The 15,385-nt window shown below is 41.2% G+C and overlaps 1 protein-coding gene across 1 annotated transcript in view; it reads right to left on the bottom strand.

Annotated features, from left to right (window-relative positions):
* LOC136161647 (zinc finger protein 665-like) overlaps window positions 1-15,385 on the bottom strand; it is a 224,826-nt gene that overhangs the window by 160,061 nt on the left and 49,380 nt on the right. The window lies entirely within an intron of this gene.

The raw sequence follows: 15,385 nt of genomic DNA, 5'->3' as shown, positions 1-15,385 counted from the left end.
AGCAAACTCCAGGAGATGGTGAAAGACAGGGAAGCCTGGCATCCACGAGGCTGCAATGAGTCAGTCATGACTGAGCGACTAAACAACAGTAACAACAACACATCACTGATAGGGCATAGACTGGGAATTTGTGGAGTGTGTGTCTGGTTTTTTCCCAGGGAAACAGGGGGCCTAGTGGGGGGTCTCAAATCAGTGATAATGGGGAAGGGTGGCTCTTGGCAGTAAGCCTTTTCCTGGAAGTGAAGTGAAGTGGTAGAATTCTTTAATCTTTGCTCTTGTCCATAATTACAGGATCTGAAGTAAGCTTCAACTCTGTCATCATAAACTATAATACCAAGAAAAGTCAAGAAGATAAATACACATGTAATAGTTTTAAAATGGAACCTCAGGAATATTAACCCAATAAAAATAAAACAACAAGAAAGGCCTGAGAACCTCAGTGTATGTACCTTAGTATGTCGGTGAGGGGCCCTGCGTGTTCCTTTGGACTGTGTTATGTCTGGTCCTGTCAAATCTTAGAGACATCAGTACGTGTTGAAAGACATTCCTTTGAATCAACAAGTCAGAGGTCTGGGTTGAACCAGAACCGGGAGGTTATACTGACACCAAAATCTTGGCTCTCTATGCACAAATGTCGAATGGAAATACTTGAAATACAGAGACAGAGTTATGGAGGAGTAAGAGTGGCTTTATATATGTGCAAGTCTAAAAGGGAACACTTTAGGCCCCCTCTCTGGTGAGTAGGGAGAGGTTATATCATCTGCTAGGGATATAGGCTAAGGATCAAGGCAGTAACAGTCTTGTGTTCTTGTTTCCTCTGCAAAGTTATAAAAGGATGGGGTTAGTGACAAGATTAAGTTTTGTGCAGGGTCTTAGGTGGTCTCTTAATCAGTGCAGTGGTAAAGAATCCACCTGCCAGTACAGGAGACTTGGGTTCCATTCCTGGGTCAGGAAGATCCCCTGGAAGAAGAAATGGCAACCCATTTTGTGTCCATTGGGTCACAAGAGAGTTGGACACGATTGTCCCGGCGTGAGCATCCTTCTTTGATTAGTACATGTTCTGCCCTTTGGAACTCACAGAAGGTCATGGAGACTGCAGTCCTGCCCATAAGAAATGGGACCCAAAAAGGCCTCTGTGCCTGGGAGACCCACAGGGCCCTGCTCTGCAGCCTCAATACTAGGAAAAATATTTTCCATTTTGCCATTTCTCTGGTGATCGCAAGAAAAAAAGTTTTTGCACAGCACCCTGGATATTATGTGTATTTTTAGACAGTAATGAAATATCATACTGATGTAACTAAATTATCCCCTCATCCCTTTTACCAGCTGTGCTCTGGTGAAGAAATAGCTGGTGAGAATAAGCCTTTCCTCATTAATAAAGTGAAAAAGAAGTCGGTAGTTTTCTGTGCCCTGAGAAAGAAAGCTGCATGTGAATTGTCCACGTTCCACATGCAGACAGTACACACAGATGTGGACAGATGTGGTGTTACCTTAAAACGTTTTGGCCCAGACACCTGGGGGGAAGTCTTCACGAAATTCTAAGAGTAGATGTACTGAGGATTTAGCACATATGAAAAAGTAACACAAACTGAACTGAATTATCCAAGAAATACTCACCATTGTTGGGAAAACAAAATTAAACACCAAAGTGAATGGGCCTGGAAATTATCATACTGAGAGGGTAATGAGCAGAAAGGTCAGGGGTCTCCAAATGTAGGATATAGGCTGCAAGTGTCAACATTTTTTATCTTTCTCTAAGCGACAGGAGGAGAAAACAAACTACAAGTGTCAGATATTTTTCCCTTCTCTATTCAAAAGTTTAATTTTGTATAGGAAGTTTCTCTTAAAATTCTGTGTTGCTATGACGACACCTGGTTCCACCTGAACTTAACTTTTCCCAAACCTTGAGCTAACCAATGCATTTTTTTCTTATGGAAATGTTTTTATTAAGCTAAGTTAATGAACTATGTATTTATCCTAGACTCTTTCTTCAAGTTGGTTTGCTTAAGAGACTCAGAACCGATAATGGCTCAACGAACCAGTATGTTTTATTCATACAATTGTTCTCCTAATCTATGTTAATAAAACTATTTATTTGCTTGGAAATTTGCCTTTCTTCAAGATTCATGTCAATCGTTTTATGGCCCAGGACAGCTCACCTTGTGCCAATGTTATCTCAAAATGCATGTTGTGGGTGAGGGGCCTGGTGCCATTCTGAGTTTTGAGACATTTCCTTTCTCCAATTAGCAGCCTGCTAGTAGCTATATAACATTCACCTAAAGACTAGCAGGGGGGCACTCTTTCTGTCCCCTTCTGATGTTTTTGTCAGAAATTTTGTCTATCTCTTTTATGCTTTAATAAAACTTTATTACACAAAAGCTCTAAGCGATCAAACCTCATCATTGGCCCCGGATTGAATTCCTCTCCTCTGGATGCCAAGAATCCTGGAGTCTCAAAGTTGCTGAGCCGTGAAAGACTCCGGGATTCTTGGGTCCAGAGGAGAGGAATTCAATCCGGGGCCAATGATGAGGTTTTATCGCTCAGAGCTTTTGTGTAATAAAGTTTTATTAAAGTATAAAAGAGATAGAAGGCAATGGCACTCCACTCCAGTACTCTTGCCTGGAAAATCCCATGGACGGAGGAGCCTGGTAGGCTGCAGTCCACGGGGTCGCTGAGAGTCGGACACGACTGAGCGACTTCACTTTCACTTTTCACTTTCATGCATTGGAGAAGAAAATGGCAACCTACTCCAGTGTTCTTGCCTGGAGAATCCCAGGGACAGGGGAGCCCGACGGGCTGCCGTCTATGGGGCCGCACAGAGTCGGACACGACTGAAGAGACTTAGCAGCAGCATATTTGGAATCTGCAAAAAGATACCAGTGAACTCATTTACAAAAGAGAAACATCCGATTGTATAGCATAGGGAGCTCTGCTCAATGTTATGTGGCAGCCTGGATGGGACAGGAGTTTGAGGGAGAATACATGCATATGTGTGGCTGAGTCCCTTGATTGTCATTTATCCTGACCCCTTAAAAGATCTGAATCCTCTTGGGACCCAGCAATACCCTACACCCATACCCACCTCACCGCCCAGTATAAATCCACCTCACCCTGCCTTGTCTTTGCTCTTTTATTAAAATTTGAAAGGAGTAGGGTAGGTTCACATTGTTGTGTTAGTATCAGGCATAGAGCAAATTGAATCAGTTATATTAAAAAAATTATTAGACAAAAAAATAATCTCCTTTAATGAGAACTGCATTCTTCTTTATAAAAATTGTTTCATGCTTGTGATGACATAGCTTCAAATACTTGAGAAAAACTTACATAATAATACATATAATTATTATATATATAATCATTATAAATAGTAATTAGTTATATAATAACTATATAATAATATATAGTTGTCAATATTTCCTCAATGTACCAGTGCCAGTGAAGTTCCTCAGTCGTGTCCGACTCTTTGAGGTCCATGGACTGTAGCCTACCAGGGTCCTCCATCTATGGAATTTTCCAGGCAACAGTACTGGAGTTGGTTGCCATTTCCTTCTCCAGGGGATATTCCTGATCCAGGAATCCAACCCAGGCCTCCTGCATTGCAGGCAGACGCTTTACTGTCTGAGCTATCAGGGAAGCCCAATGTAATGGAACTTCAAATTACTGTATTTGAGGGTAATTAAGCAATTTACTTAAAAAAATTGTAATGTATTTTTCTCTTTTCTTTGTTGTCTGGAAGCACTGTCACATGTGAACAACAAAGCAGAGTGTAAAATATTACGTTTTCAGAAGACATTAGATTTATTTTCACCAAAATTAACAACTATGCACTACTTATAAATATTTCTGTGTATTAACTATAAATATTTCTGTGTATTAACTCAAGTCCTAAAGGAATTGTCTGTCTTCATAGTTATAGGGTGCCTACTGTGTCCTGTCATTCTTATGTATGTGCATTTTCATGTTCTAAAAGGCTCAAAACAACCCACTGACGTGGATTTGTGAGAGTAAGGCAGGGAAGAAATGTAAACTAAACATTAAATCTTGGTCACAACATGCGGACAGAAAAAATTACGCTCAGGAAAAACTATTGAAAAAACAAATAGGGTGGTGTGATTTGAAAGAATAGCACAGGAACATATATTGCCATTTGTAAAACAGAGAGCTCGTGGAAGCAGGCTATGTATGAAGCAGGGCACCCAGAGCCAGTGCTCTGTGAAGACCTGGACAGATAGGGTGAGCAGGGAGGTGGGTTCAGAAAGGAGGGGACATATGTATGCCTATGGTCAATTCGTGTTGATGCAGAGCAAAAACCATCACAATATTGTTTAAAACAAAATCTGTTTTTAAATACATCTAAGAATGATGGGAGGGATTGGGGGCAGGAGGAGGAGGGGACGACAGAGGATGAGATGGCTGAATGGCATCACCGACTTGATGGACATGAGTTTGAATAAACTCCGGGAGTTGGTGATGGACAGGGAGGCCTGGCGTGCTGCGATTCATGGGGTCGCAGAGTCGGATAGGACTGAACAACTGAACTGAACTCAACTGAAGAATGAACAATGGAGCATTTTACTTAATTCTATAGTGTGACATCAAGACTTTAATATCCTCTGGACTTCTATTTATTACCTAATAAATATTTCCAAAAATTAGTGTTCCTAATGTTCTTAGGCTAGTGTAAAAATGTCACAGGTAATAGACAGTAAATAGCAATTTATCTGTCTAGTAAAATAGATTAATAGTAAATTATACAATCTTCAACACCATATAGAACAACGGAAAATATGTGTACAGCAGGAAAAGGAATGTAATAAACTCAAAGCATGAGTAAACATTGAGTGTTTTGTTAAACAGTCTCAGTGTTTTTTTATGTTTGCCTACTGACATCTTTAGACTTTATTTGGTGCCATCTTGTTCCAACGGGTGACTGCAAAGTAACAAGATCCGAAATGTTGGGGACTGAATATATGAAATTTCTAGTTTAGCAAACAAAAAAAGTTCCCATCATATAGTGTGCCTTCTAAATTATTTCCAGGGCTTCCCTGGTGGTTCAGCAGTAAGGAATTCACCTGCCAATGCAGTAGACAACAGGCTGATAATTCCTGGTATGGGAAATACCCGTATGCTGTGGAGTTCCTGACCCCATGAGCCACAATTATTCAGCCAACAATAAATAAGCAAAAAAAAAAAAAAGAAAAAAATTTTCCCAGAATGCTCCAAGCTCCAAAAGACACGTCACTTTTACCCTTATTTCCAAAGTTTTTTATTTCCTAATTTTTGCATGACTTTTATTCCTATTCTCACTTCATGTAAATCAGGCACATACTTTTAATTTGGGCACAAAAGATAACACCGGGAAATATCATATAGTGCACATATAAACGGGGGGTGGGGGTGGTAGGTTTTACAGGGTCAGAATCTATAATTGGTCCCCTATGGACAAAATGTGGACAGAATAACTCAAGTGTGTATTGTTAGTATATAATCCCAATATTGTCTATTTGATTTTACCATGCAAAGAAATTCTTAAGAGATTCTTTCAACTGTGACTGTCTTTACTTTTTTATAATTTTTTTCCATTTATTTTTATTAGTTGGAGGCTAATTACTTTACAATATTGTAGTGGTTTTTGCCATACATTGACATGAATCAGCCATGGACTTACATGTGTTCCCCATCCTGAACCCCCCCTCCCACATCCCTCCCCATCTCATCCCTCTGGGTCATCCCAGTGCACCAGCCCCAAGCACTTGTCTCATGCATCCAATCTGGACTGGCGATCTGTTTCACTCTTGATAATATTCATGTTTCGATGCTGTTCTCTCAGATCATCCCACCCTCGCCTTCTCCCATACAGTCCAAAAGTCTGTTCTATACATCTGTGTCTCTTTTTCTGTCTTGCGTATAGGGTTATCATTACCATCTTTCTAAATTACATATATATGCGCGTTAGTATACTGTATTGGTGTTTATCTTTCTGGCTGACTTCACTCTGTATAATGGCAGTCTCTGGCGCATTGCTAGCTTCTGTTGTGAAGTACTGAGGTGGATTAAAACTGTGTTGTTAAAAAAAAAAACTGTGTTGTTGGAAGAAATATGATCCATTCCGAGTTATGGAAAAATGAGACAAATTTTATTAGAGCACAAGACTTATGATACATTCTGAATAACACACAGGCACACTGTAAATGGCAGCAGGTAATGATGAAGCAGATACACACCCATCCTCTTTCTGGTTCTTTTGATTAACATTTTTCAAGAAAACTGCTCTCTTCAATTTCCAAGAATAAGTTTCCATTAATCATTTACATACAATAGCAATTGCTATTTAAGGGAGAAAAGGACCACCATTTCCCTGGTACTATTTCTCCCACACAATCAGTCCCCAGTAACCTGTCAACTGCCCTCCTATGAAAAGCCCAAGTCCCTCAATGTCCAGCCTGCCCTAAGTATGGTCAGATGGTAGAGCATTCAGTCCTCAAGGTGACCTGTGTACAGAAAGGCACCCTGAACATAAAGAACATGCTGAGTCATGTCATTGTTTTACATGGTTCTCTGTCCCTCGCTGATCCTAACTCACACACCATTGAATGTGATATCTTAGTGTTCCTGTTTTACCAGGATAGATAGACATAAATGAACCACACCTAGTGAAGTCAGCCACTTCATCTTACTGATTTCTTTGCAGAGACCATCATGAAAGTCTCTAAGAAAGCTATAAGAATTTAAAACTTTCAGGAAATAAAGAACAATAATGTGATGTTCCCAAGAAAATTCAAGTGATTAAACACACACTGAAGATAAAGGGCCATTATCACACATGTGATTAAGTTTCAACACACTTAATTAATCTGCAGTAATATCGTAGGTTAGTGCTGGAGAACTGAAGATTTATTCCTCAAATGAATTCTCTTTTATGATCTGCTGTAAGAACTGTCACAAAAGATGGCCAAATTCATTACAATTGTAAGGATTCTCTCCAATATGAATTTTCGGGGTGGGGGGAAATCTTGAAGAAATGTTTTCTTAAAGACGTTTCCAAATTCGTTATAGTGTACAGTTAATGACACACATGAATCACTTCATTATGCCCATGGTGTGAATATTTCATGGAACAGACTACACAATATTCATTATCTGTCCAAGTCTGCTCTCCATATATATCCTCTCACGTTCCACAGTTTTGATCTTTTGAGTTAAAGCTTCAGTGTGCACATTAGTTTTGTGTGGTTTCTTGGAAAGACATATATTCTGAAGTCTAGTGTACTCTGAACCCTCCAGAAAGCCCTTGCCTGTCCATTTCCAAGACTCCTCTTCACTATGGAGTCCTGTCTAACACTTCAGCTCAAGGTGAAAATTTTCCCACTCCCATTGCATTTGAGCATTGCTCCAGAATGTTCCCGAACTTGGATGTTTGGTAAAATCCTTCCCACAAATACTACAATGGTGTGGTGTAACTCCAGGATATATATTCTTACACACCTAAAGAGTGAGCAATAACTGTGAAAACTTCCAGAAAGCATAAACTAAAGCATAAAACTGCCAAAGTATAAAGTAGTTGGTGAATCCTGAGTTTAAGGCAGTACCTGAAAGCCTTGCTATATTCTGCACACTGGTAAGGTTCTCTCTAGTATGGATCATCTGAGGACTAGGGCAATGTGAGCCCAAGTAAAGGTTTTACACACTCATGTCACTTGTAAGCTTTCTCTGCAGAATGACTTCTTTACTGAATCCTGACTTAGTATTATTGTCTAAAAGCCCTGACACACTCATTACATTGACATAATTTCTATCCAGTGTGAATATTCTCAAGAAGCCTAAGGTGTAAACACCTGACAAAAGCCTGGACATACTGATTACATTCGGATGGTCTCTCCAGTCCATCACTTGATGTCTTTTGAGGCCTGAATGCCACCTGAAAGATTTGCCATACTCTTACATTTGTGTCTCTGCATTATGAATTCTCTGCTGATGGGAAAGATGAGACCTGTTATTGAAGCCCTGACCACACACAGTATATTTACATGATTTCCTCCAAAGATTGGAGGGACAGACTGTGCTCTAAATGTATAGATTCTCACCAGTATGAATTTTCTCATGTTTTGTAAATAACTGAATGCCTTCCAAAAGACTTACCACATTCACCATGTGGGTAAGATTTCCATTCAGAATTAATTACGTGATGGTTAGTTATGTCTGAACACAGAACCAAAGCTTTGCCCCACCTACCACATTCATGAGATTTCCTCTCTTTTGACTTTTTTGAGGGTCAAAAAGTTGATATACTTTATGACCGAAGGGTCTGTCATATAAATTCCACTTATGTGGTTTCCTCCTGTATGAACTGCCCAACAGTCAGCTGAGGCTGAACACGCACTAGAAGCTTTACCATATTTCTTTCATTTGTATGGTTTCTATATAGTATGAATTCTTTGGTTAATTATAAGGCCTGAACTCTGACTAAAGGCTTTGCTACACTCATTACATCTGCACTAAAATGTTTCTCATAATTGTTGTATTTGTAACATTTTTCTCCACTATGAATTATCTGATTTCTCAGATGGTCATTTCAAGCACTGCCCACATACATCACATTTCTATGCTGTCTGTCCTGTTTGAACTGCACAATGGTGAGGCTAGCTGTGCAGTAAAACGTTTGTCAGAATGGTTACGTTTGTAAGGTTTCTCTCCAGTACCAATTCTCCAACAAACTTCAAGGTTTGCATTTAAAGGCCTTGCCACTGAGATCACATTTATATGGTTTCTCTCCAGTATGAATTCTCTGATGAAATGCAAGGTTTGCTGTTTGACTAAAGGCCTTGCCACATAGATCATTATTTATATGGTTTCTCTCCAGTGTATTTCCAATGAACTGCAGAGACCTGCAACTGAAGACTTTGCCACATAAATAACCTTTCTACACTTTTCCTCCTGTATGAACTGCCTGATGACAATTTAAGGATGACTCTGCACTAAAATGTTTGTCCCAATTGTTTTACTTGTAAGGTTTCTCTCCAGTATGAATTCTCTGATGAAATGGAAGATTTGAATTTCGACTAAAGGCCTGTCCACATACATCATATTTACATGGTTTCTCACCAGTATGAACTATCCAATGAACTACAAGGCCTGAACTTCGACTAAAGGCCTTTCCACACATATCACATTTATATGGTTTCTCTCCAGTATGAACTCTCCGATGAACTACAAGCCTTGCATTTACACTAAAGGCGTTGCCACATACATCACATTTATATGGCTTCTCTCCAGTATGAATTTTCCAATGAATTACAAGTTAACTTTTGAGTATAGCCACGGCCACATACTTCACATGTATATGGTTTCTCTCCAGTATGAAGGGTCTGATGAACTGTACACCTTGCTTTTTGACTAAAGGCCTTTCCACACACATCACATTTATATGGTCTCTCTCCAGTCTGTGCTCTCTGATGAACTACAAGCTTTGAATTTAGCCTAAAGGCCTTGCCACACAGATCACATTTATATGGTTTCTCTCCAGTATGTACTCTCCGATGAACTACAAGCCTTGAATTTAGAGTAAAGGCCTTGCCACATAGATCACATTTATATGGTTTTTCTCCAGTATGCATTCTCCAATGAATTACAAGTATTGACTTTTGAGTATAGCCATGGCCACATACGTCACATATATATGGTTTCTCTCCAGTATGAAGGGTCTGATGAAGCACATGGCTTTCTTTGTGAGTAAAGGTCTTTCCACACACATCACATTTATATGGCTTCTCTCCAGTATGAATTTTCCAATGAATTACAAGTTTTAACTTTTGAGTATAGCTATGGCCACATACTTCACATGTATATGGTTTCTCTCCAGTATGAAGGGTCTGATGAACTGTACACCTTGCTTTTCGACTAAAGGCCTTTCCACACACATCACATTTATATGGTTTCTCTCCAGTATGAACTCACCAATGATGTTGAAGGTGTGTATGCTGTTTAAAGCAGTGGCCACAGACATCACATTTATATGGTTTCTCTCCAGTATGATTTCTCTGATGAACTACAAGGGTCGATTTATCATTAAAAGCCTTAGACCATATGTTACATTTATATGCTTTTCTTCCTGTATGGATCCTTTGATGTCTAGTGAGTTTTGAGTCCTGAAGAAAAGTTATGTTACACTCATTACAACTGTAAGTTTTTTTCTTGTGTGTTTCCTGGTCTGGTCCCAGTTCTGAGGGATGCATAACAGCACTCTTACATTTATGCGAACTGCCTTTACGGACACTACTTCTCTGAGGTGGCAAACCTGAGGTGCTACTGTTGATATTTGCCACAACCTGACTACCTTCAGAAACTGTCCCTTCAGATTCAAGAATCTGCAACTGATCTTGAAAGTCTGATCCATGCCTTTCAACAAGCTTATTTCCTGCATCGCTTCTACTACCATGATCTCTTCTATCGGTGAGATTTTTGCTGTGGGATATAGAGGTTCCTCTGTCATTTCTTTCATCAACTGTCCACAGACACTCTTCGATTTCATGGCTTATGGCTCTTCCAAACACCACTCTTTGAAAAAATTCTTCTTTACCACTGTTTCCTTTTGCCTGTAATTTCTTGATCATACGTATTTGAGACAAATCTACAAAATATAAAAACCATATGCATTCTATCAATTACAATTCATAAATAAATTGTTTCATGCTGAATACATGGTATTATACCAAAAGGCATATCCATACTGAACAGAATTATGCATTTTCCCAATGATAATCTTAAAAATATCTGAAATGCTAAACAAATAGAACTCTTTAAAAGTGAAAGAGCAATCACATGTAATCCAAATTAATATTAGGGTAGCCTAGGAGAAGGAAATGGCAAACCACTCCAGTGTTCTTGCCTGGATAATCCCGGGGACGGGGGAGCCTGGTGGGCTGCCGTCTATGGGGTCACACAGAGTCAGACACAACTGAAGAGACTTAGCAGCAGCAGCAGCAGTAGCTTCAAAGATACAGTCAGAACATATTAATTTTTTCCAAACTCATGTCAGTTCTCAGAGAAAAGGGCATTTTCGCACCATGACTTATAAACTCATTCTACGTGGTAGTAAACACACTGCTGTCTCATAATTGAGGAGAAAATATAGCATATCGTACACACTTTATGCATACTTATACCTAAGTAAACAGTAAAGAACAGACAGACATCTTAATGCTGTTTGTTTTGTCTTATGAAACTTTGATGTTCCTAAGCCTGGGGCTGGGTTGGTCAGAGACTCTTTGAACACTCTCAGGGGTGAACAATCTCAAGATTCGTGTCCTAACTGATCTGTGGTGCTGCAAGCCTTGCACTCGCAGCAGGCAGTCAGGGTACTCGCAGTCAGGGCGTGTCCAGGCAGGTTGGAGGCAAGCACAGAGGAATGCACTGCTTTGTCTTGAAGCCTAAACAGGGCTATTTTTTTAATTTCCCTAACACCCTGGTGGATGCATGGTAAAAAGTTAGCTTGCCGATGAGGGAGATATGGGTTCGATCCTTGTTCTGGGAAGATCTAACACGCAAGGGAGCAACTAAGCTGATGAAGGACAGATACTGAGCCTGTGGAGCGAAACTACTGAAGCCCGTGTGCCTAGAGCTGGTGCTCCACAACAAAAGGAGCCACCGCAACGAGAAGCCATGCATCCTGCAAGCAGAGAGCAGCCCCCACTTGTCTCAAATAGAGAAATGGCCACACAGGAAACAGACCCAGCACAGCCAAAAAAAAAAAAAAAAAGCGTTGCCTTTGTCTCTGTGGGTGCTACAGCACCACTGGAGGGTGATGTACATTTCACACGTCAAAGAACAGAGCAGGAAGTTGAGGAGAAGAAAAATCTCCTCTGAGAGTTCACAAATACTAAATATCTGTTTTCTCACGGAACTCTCACACTTCGAGAGTTTCCCAAACACGATGAATGGTGTGGCTTCCTCTCTGTCCTTGTGACAGCTGACCTGGGATCACACTGTCGATCCTTTCCCACTCATCTGATTTTCTGCTATTAGCACCTCATTCTCCACAATCCAGGGATCTTTCTTGTGCTACAAAAATAGAGTTATGATTCAGGTCAGAATCAGAAATTCCTGCTCAGAAGAAATGTCATATATTTGGCCTCTTCCAGAATCCAACCTTTCTTTTTTAAAATAAAAGCAGAGAAGGAGCCAAGATGGCGGAGGAATAGGACGGGGAGACCACTTTCTCTCCTACAAATTCATCAAAAGAGTAACTGAACGCAGAGCAATCTTCACACAACAACTTCTGATCGCTAGCTGAGGTCATCAGGCGCCCAGAAAAGCAACCCATTGCCTTCAAAAGGAGGTAGGACAAAATATAAAAGATAAAAGGGGAGACAGGGGAGCTAAGGACGGAGATCCATCCCAGGAAGGGGCTCTTAATAGAGGAAGCTTTCAAGAACTGGGAAACCCTCGCACTGGCAGGTCTGGGGGAAGTTTTTGAACCTTGGAGGGCAACCTGACTGGGAGAGGAACAATAAATAAAACTCACAGATTACGTGCCTAAAAGCAACTCCCAGCGGAAAAGTACCCCAGACGCCCGCATCCGCCACCAGCAAGTGGGCGGCATTGCTTAGGGTAAGGGCCGGGCCTGAGTGCCCTGAGGACAATCAGAGGGAGCTTTTGTGAGTTACCAACTTAAACTGTGGGTCAGCAAAAGAGAGAGAGAAAATTAACCGGCCCAAACACACTGCCGGCCGTTCGCAGAACAAAGGGACCGAGCAAGTCCAGAGAAGAGCTCGCAGGCTGCGGACCGGCCCAGCCCCGCCAGAGGCAGGAGGCAGCGGGGAGGGGAAGGGGCAGGCTCGGCCCCAAGGACCGCATCCCCTACCGCACTGCAAACAGGCTTCCACTTTCTAATCAAAGACCTCCTGAGATTCTGGATGGTCGACATCCGCCGGGAGGGTCGCGACAAGACAGAGGGCGCAGGCACCCGACCGGCGCCGGCGGAGACTGGGGCTGGGGACGCAGAGGGCAGAAGGCGCATGCACCCGACCAGCGCCGGTGGAAACTGAGGCTGGGATCGTGCAGGGCAGAAGACGCGCCGCACCCGGGGAGAGAGCCCCCGTCAAGCGCCTGGCTGCCTGAGCCACTCGGGCGGCGTAGGCATAAAACGCAGGTGCAGCTTTGTGTTCCGCGCTTTTGTGGAACACCCGAGGGCTGTAACCGCGGGCAGTGTGGGGCACGCTCCATACAGAGCAGCCGGGAGCCTGAGCAGCACAGACGGAGAAAATAGCGTCAGCCCCTCCCCGCAGCGCCAGCCCCTCCCCGGAGCGCGACGGAAAGGAACTAGCTACCTGAATAAGAGTCCACTTCCGCCCGCCTGTGTCAGGGCGGAAATTAGGCCCTGAAGAGACCGGCAACAGAAGCCAAATAAACAAAGGGAACCGTTTCAGAAGGGACCGGTGCAACAGATTAAAATTCCTGTAGGTAACACCGACTTCACCGGAAGGGGCCTGTAGATATCGAGAAGTGTAAGCTGGAATGAGGAGCTATCTGAAACTGAACCGAACCCACACTGACTGCAACAGCTCCAAAGAAATTCCTAGATATACTTTTACTTTTTTTTGTTTTTGTTTTTGAGTAGAAAAGAAAGAAAAAAAATTTTTTTTTCTTTTTTCTCTTTTATTTTCTTTTAAAATTCCCTATTACTCCCCCATTACTCCTTAACTTTCATTTTCATAGATTTTTACAATTTTCATAATTAGGAAAAAAAATTTTTTTTTACTTGTGTTGTTTTTCTTTCTTTCTTTCTTTTTTTCCCCCTTTTCTCTTCTATTTTCTATTTTTCTTTTTCTCTTATTTCCTTTTAAAGTCCTCTATTACTCCTCTACTACTCCTTAATTTTCATTTCCATTACACTATAACCTTACAAAAAAAAAAAAGAGAGAAGCCCTATTTTTAAACTGAAATTCACATATATTGCTAAAATTTCTTTTGTGTGTGTGTGTTTGGTTTTTGCTTTTAATATAGTATTTTTAAGAGTTTAACCTCTACCCTAGATTTTTAATCTTTGTTTTTCAGTATATGATATAAATTGTGGACATTTAAGAATCCAGTATTCAGTCCCATTTTTATTCAGGAGTGGGTTGATTATTCTCTCCCAATCTTGACTCTCCTTTTTCTACCTCAGAACACCTCTATTTCCTCCTTTCCCCTTCTCTTCCCAATCCAATTCTGTGAATCTTTGTGGGTGTCTGGGCTACGGAGAACACTCTAGGAACAGACAACTGCATAGATCGATCTCTCTCCTCTTGAGTCCCCCTTTTTCTCCTCCTGCTCATCTCTATCTCCCTCCCCCCTCTCCTCTTCTTCATGTAACTCTGTGAACCTCTCTGGGCATCCCTCACGGTGGAGAATCTTTTGCCATTAACCTAGAAGTTTTATTAGCAGTGCTGTATAGTAGGAGAAGTCTTGAGACTACTGGAAGAATAAAACTGAAACCCAGAGGCAGGAGACTTAAGCCCAAAACCCGAGAACACCAGAAAACTCCTGACTACATGGACTTTAAGTAATAAGAGACCGTCCAAAAGCCTCCATACCTACACTGAAACCAACCACCACCCAAGAGCCAATAAGTTTCAGAGCAAGACACACCACGCAAATTCTCCAGCAACGCAGAAACATAGCCCTGAACGCCAACATACAGGCTGCCCAAGGTCACACCTAACACATAGACACATCTCAAAACTCATCACTGGGCACTCCATTGCACTCCAGAGAGAAGAAATCAAGTTCCACGCACCAGAACACCGACGCAAGCCTCCCTAACCAGGAAACCTTGACAAGCCAAACGTCCAATCCCACCAACTGGGTAAAACTTCCACAATAAAAAGGAATCACAGACCTCCAGAATACAGAAAGCCTACTCCAGACACAGCAATCTAAACAAGATGAAAAGGCAGAGAAATACTCTACAGGTAAAGGAACATGAAAAATGCCCACCAAGTCAAACAGAAGAGGAGGAGATAGGGAATCTACCTGAAAAAGAATTTAGAATAATGATAATAAAAATGATCCAAAATCTTGAAAACAAAATGGACTTACAGATAAATAGCCTGGAGACAAAGATTGAAAAGATGCAAGAAATGTTTAATAAAGACCTAGAAGAAATAAAAAAGAATCAATTAAAAATGAATAATGCAATAAATGAGATCAAAAACACTCTGGAGGGAACCAAGAGTAGAATAACGGAGACAGAAGATAGGATAAGTGAGGTAGAAGATAAAATGGTGGAAATAAATGAAACAGAGAGGAAAAAAGAATCAAAAGAAATGAGGACAACCTCAGGGACCTGTGGGACAATGTGAAATGCCCCAACATTCGAATCATAGGAGTCCCAGAAGAAGAAGACAAA

Source organism: Muntiacus reevesi, chromosome 2 (assembly GCF_963930625.1).
Source record: "Muntiacus reevesi chromosome 2, mMunRee1.1, whole genome shotgun sequence".
Lineage (NCBI taxonomy): Eukaryota > Metazoa > Chordata > Mammalia > Artiodactyla > Cervidae > Muntiacus > Muntiacus reevesi.
The sequence above is the reverse complement of the archived record's forward strand: the minus strand, read 5'-3'. Positions and strand labels throughout refer to the sequence as shown.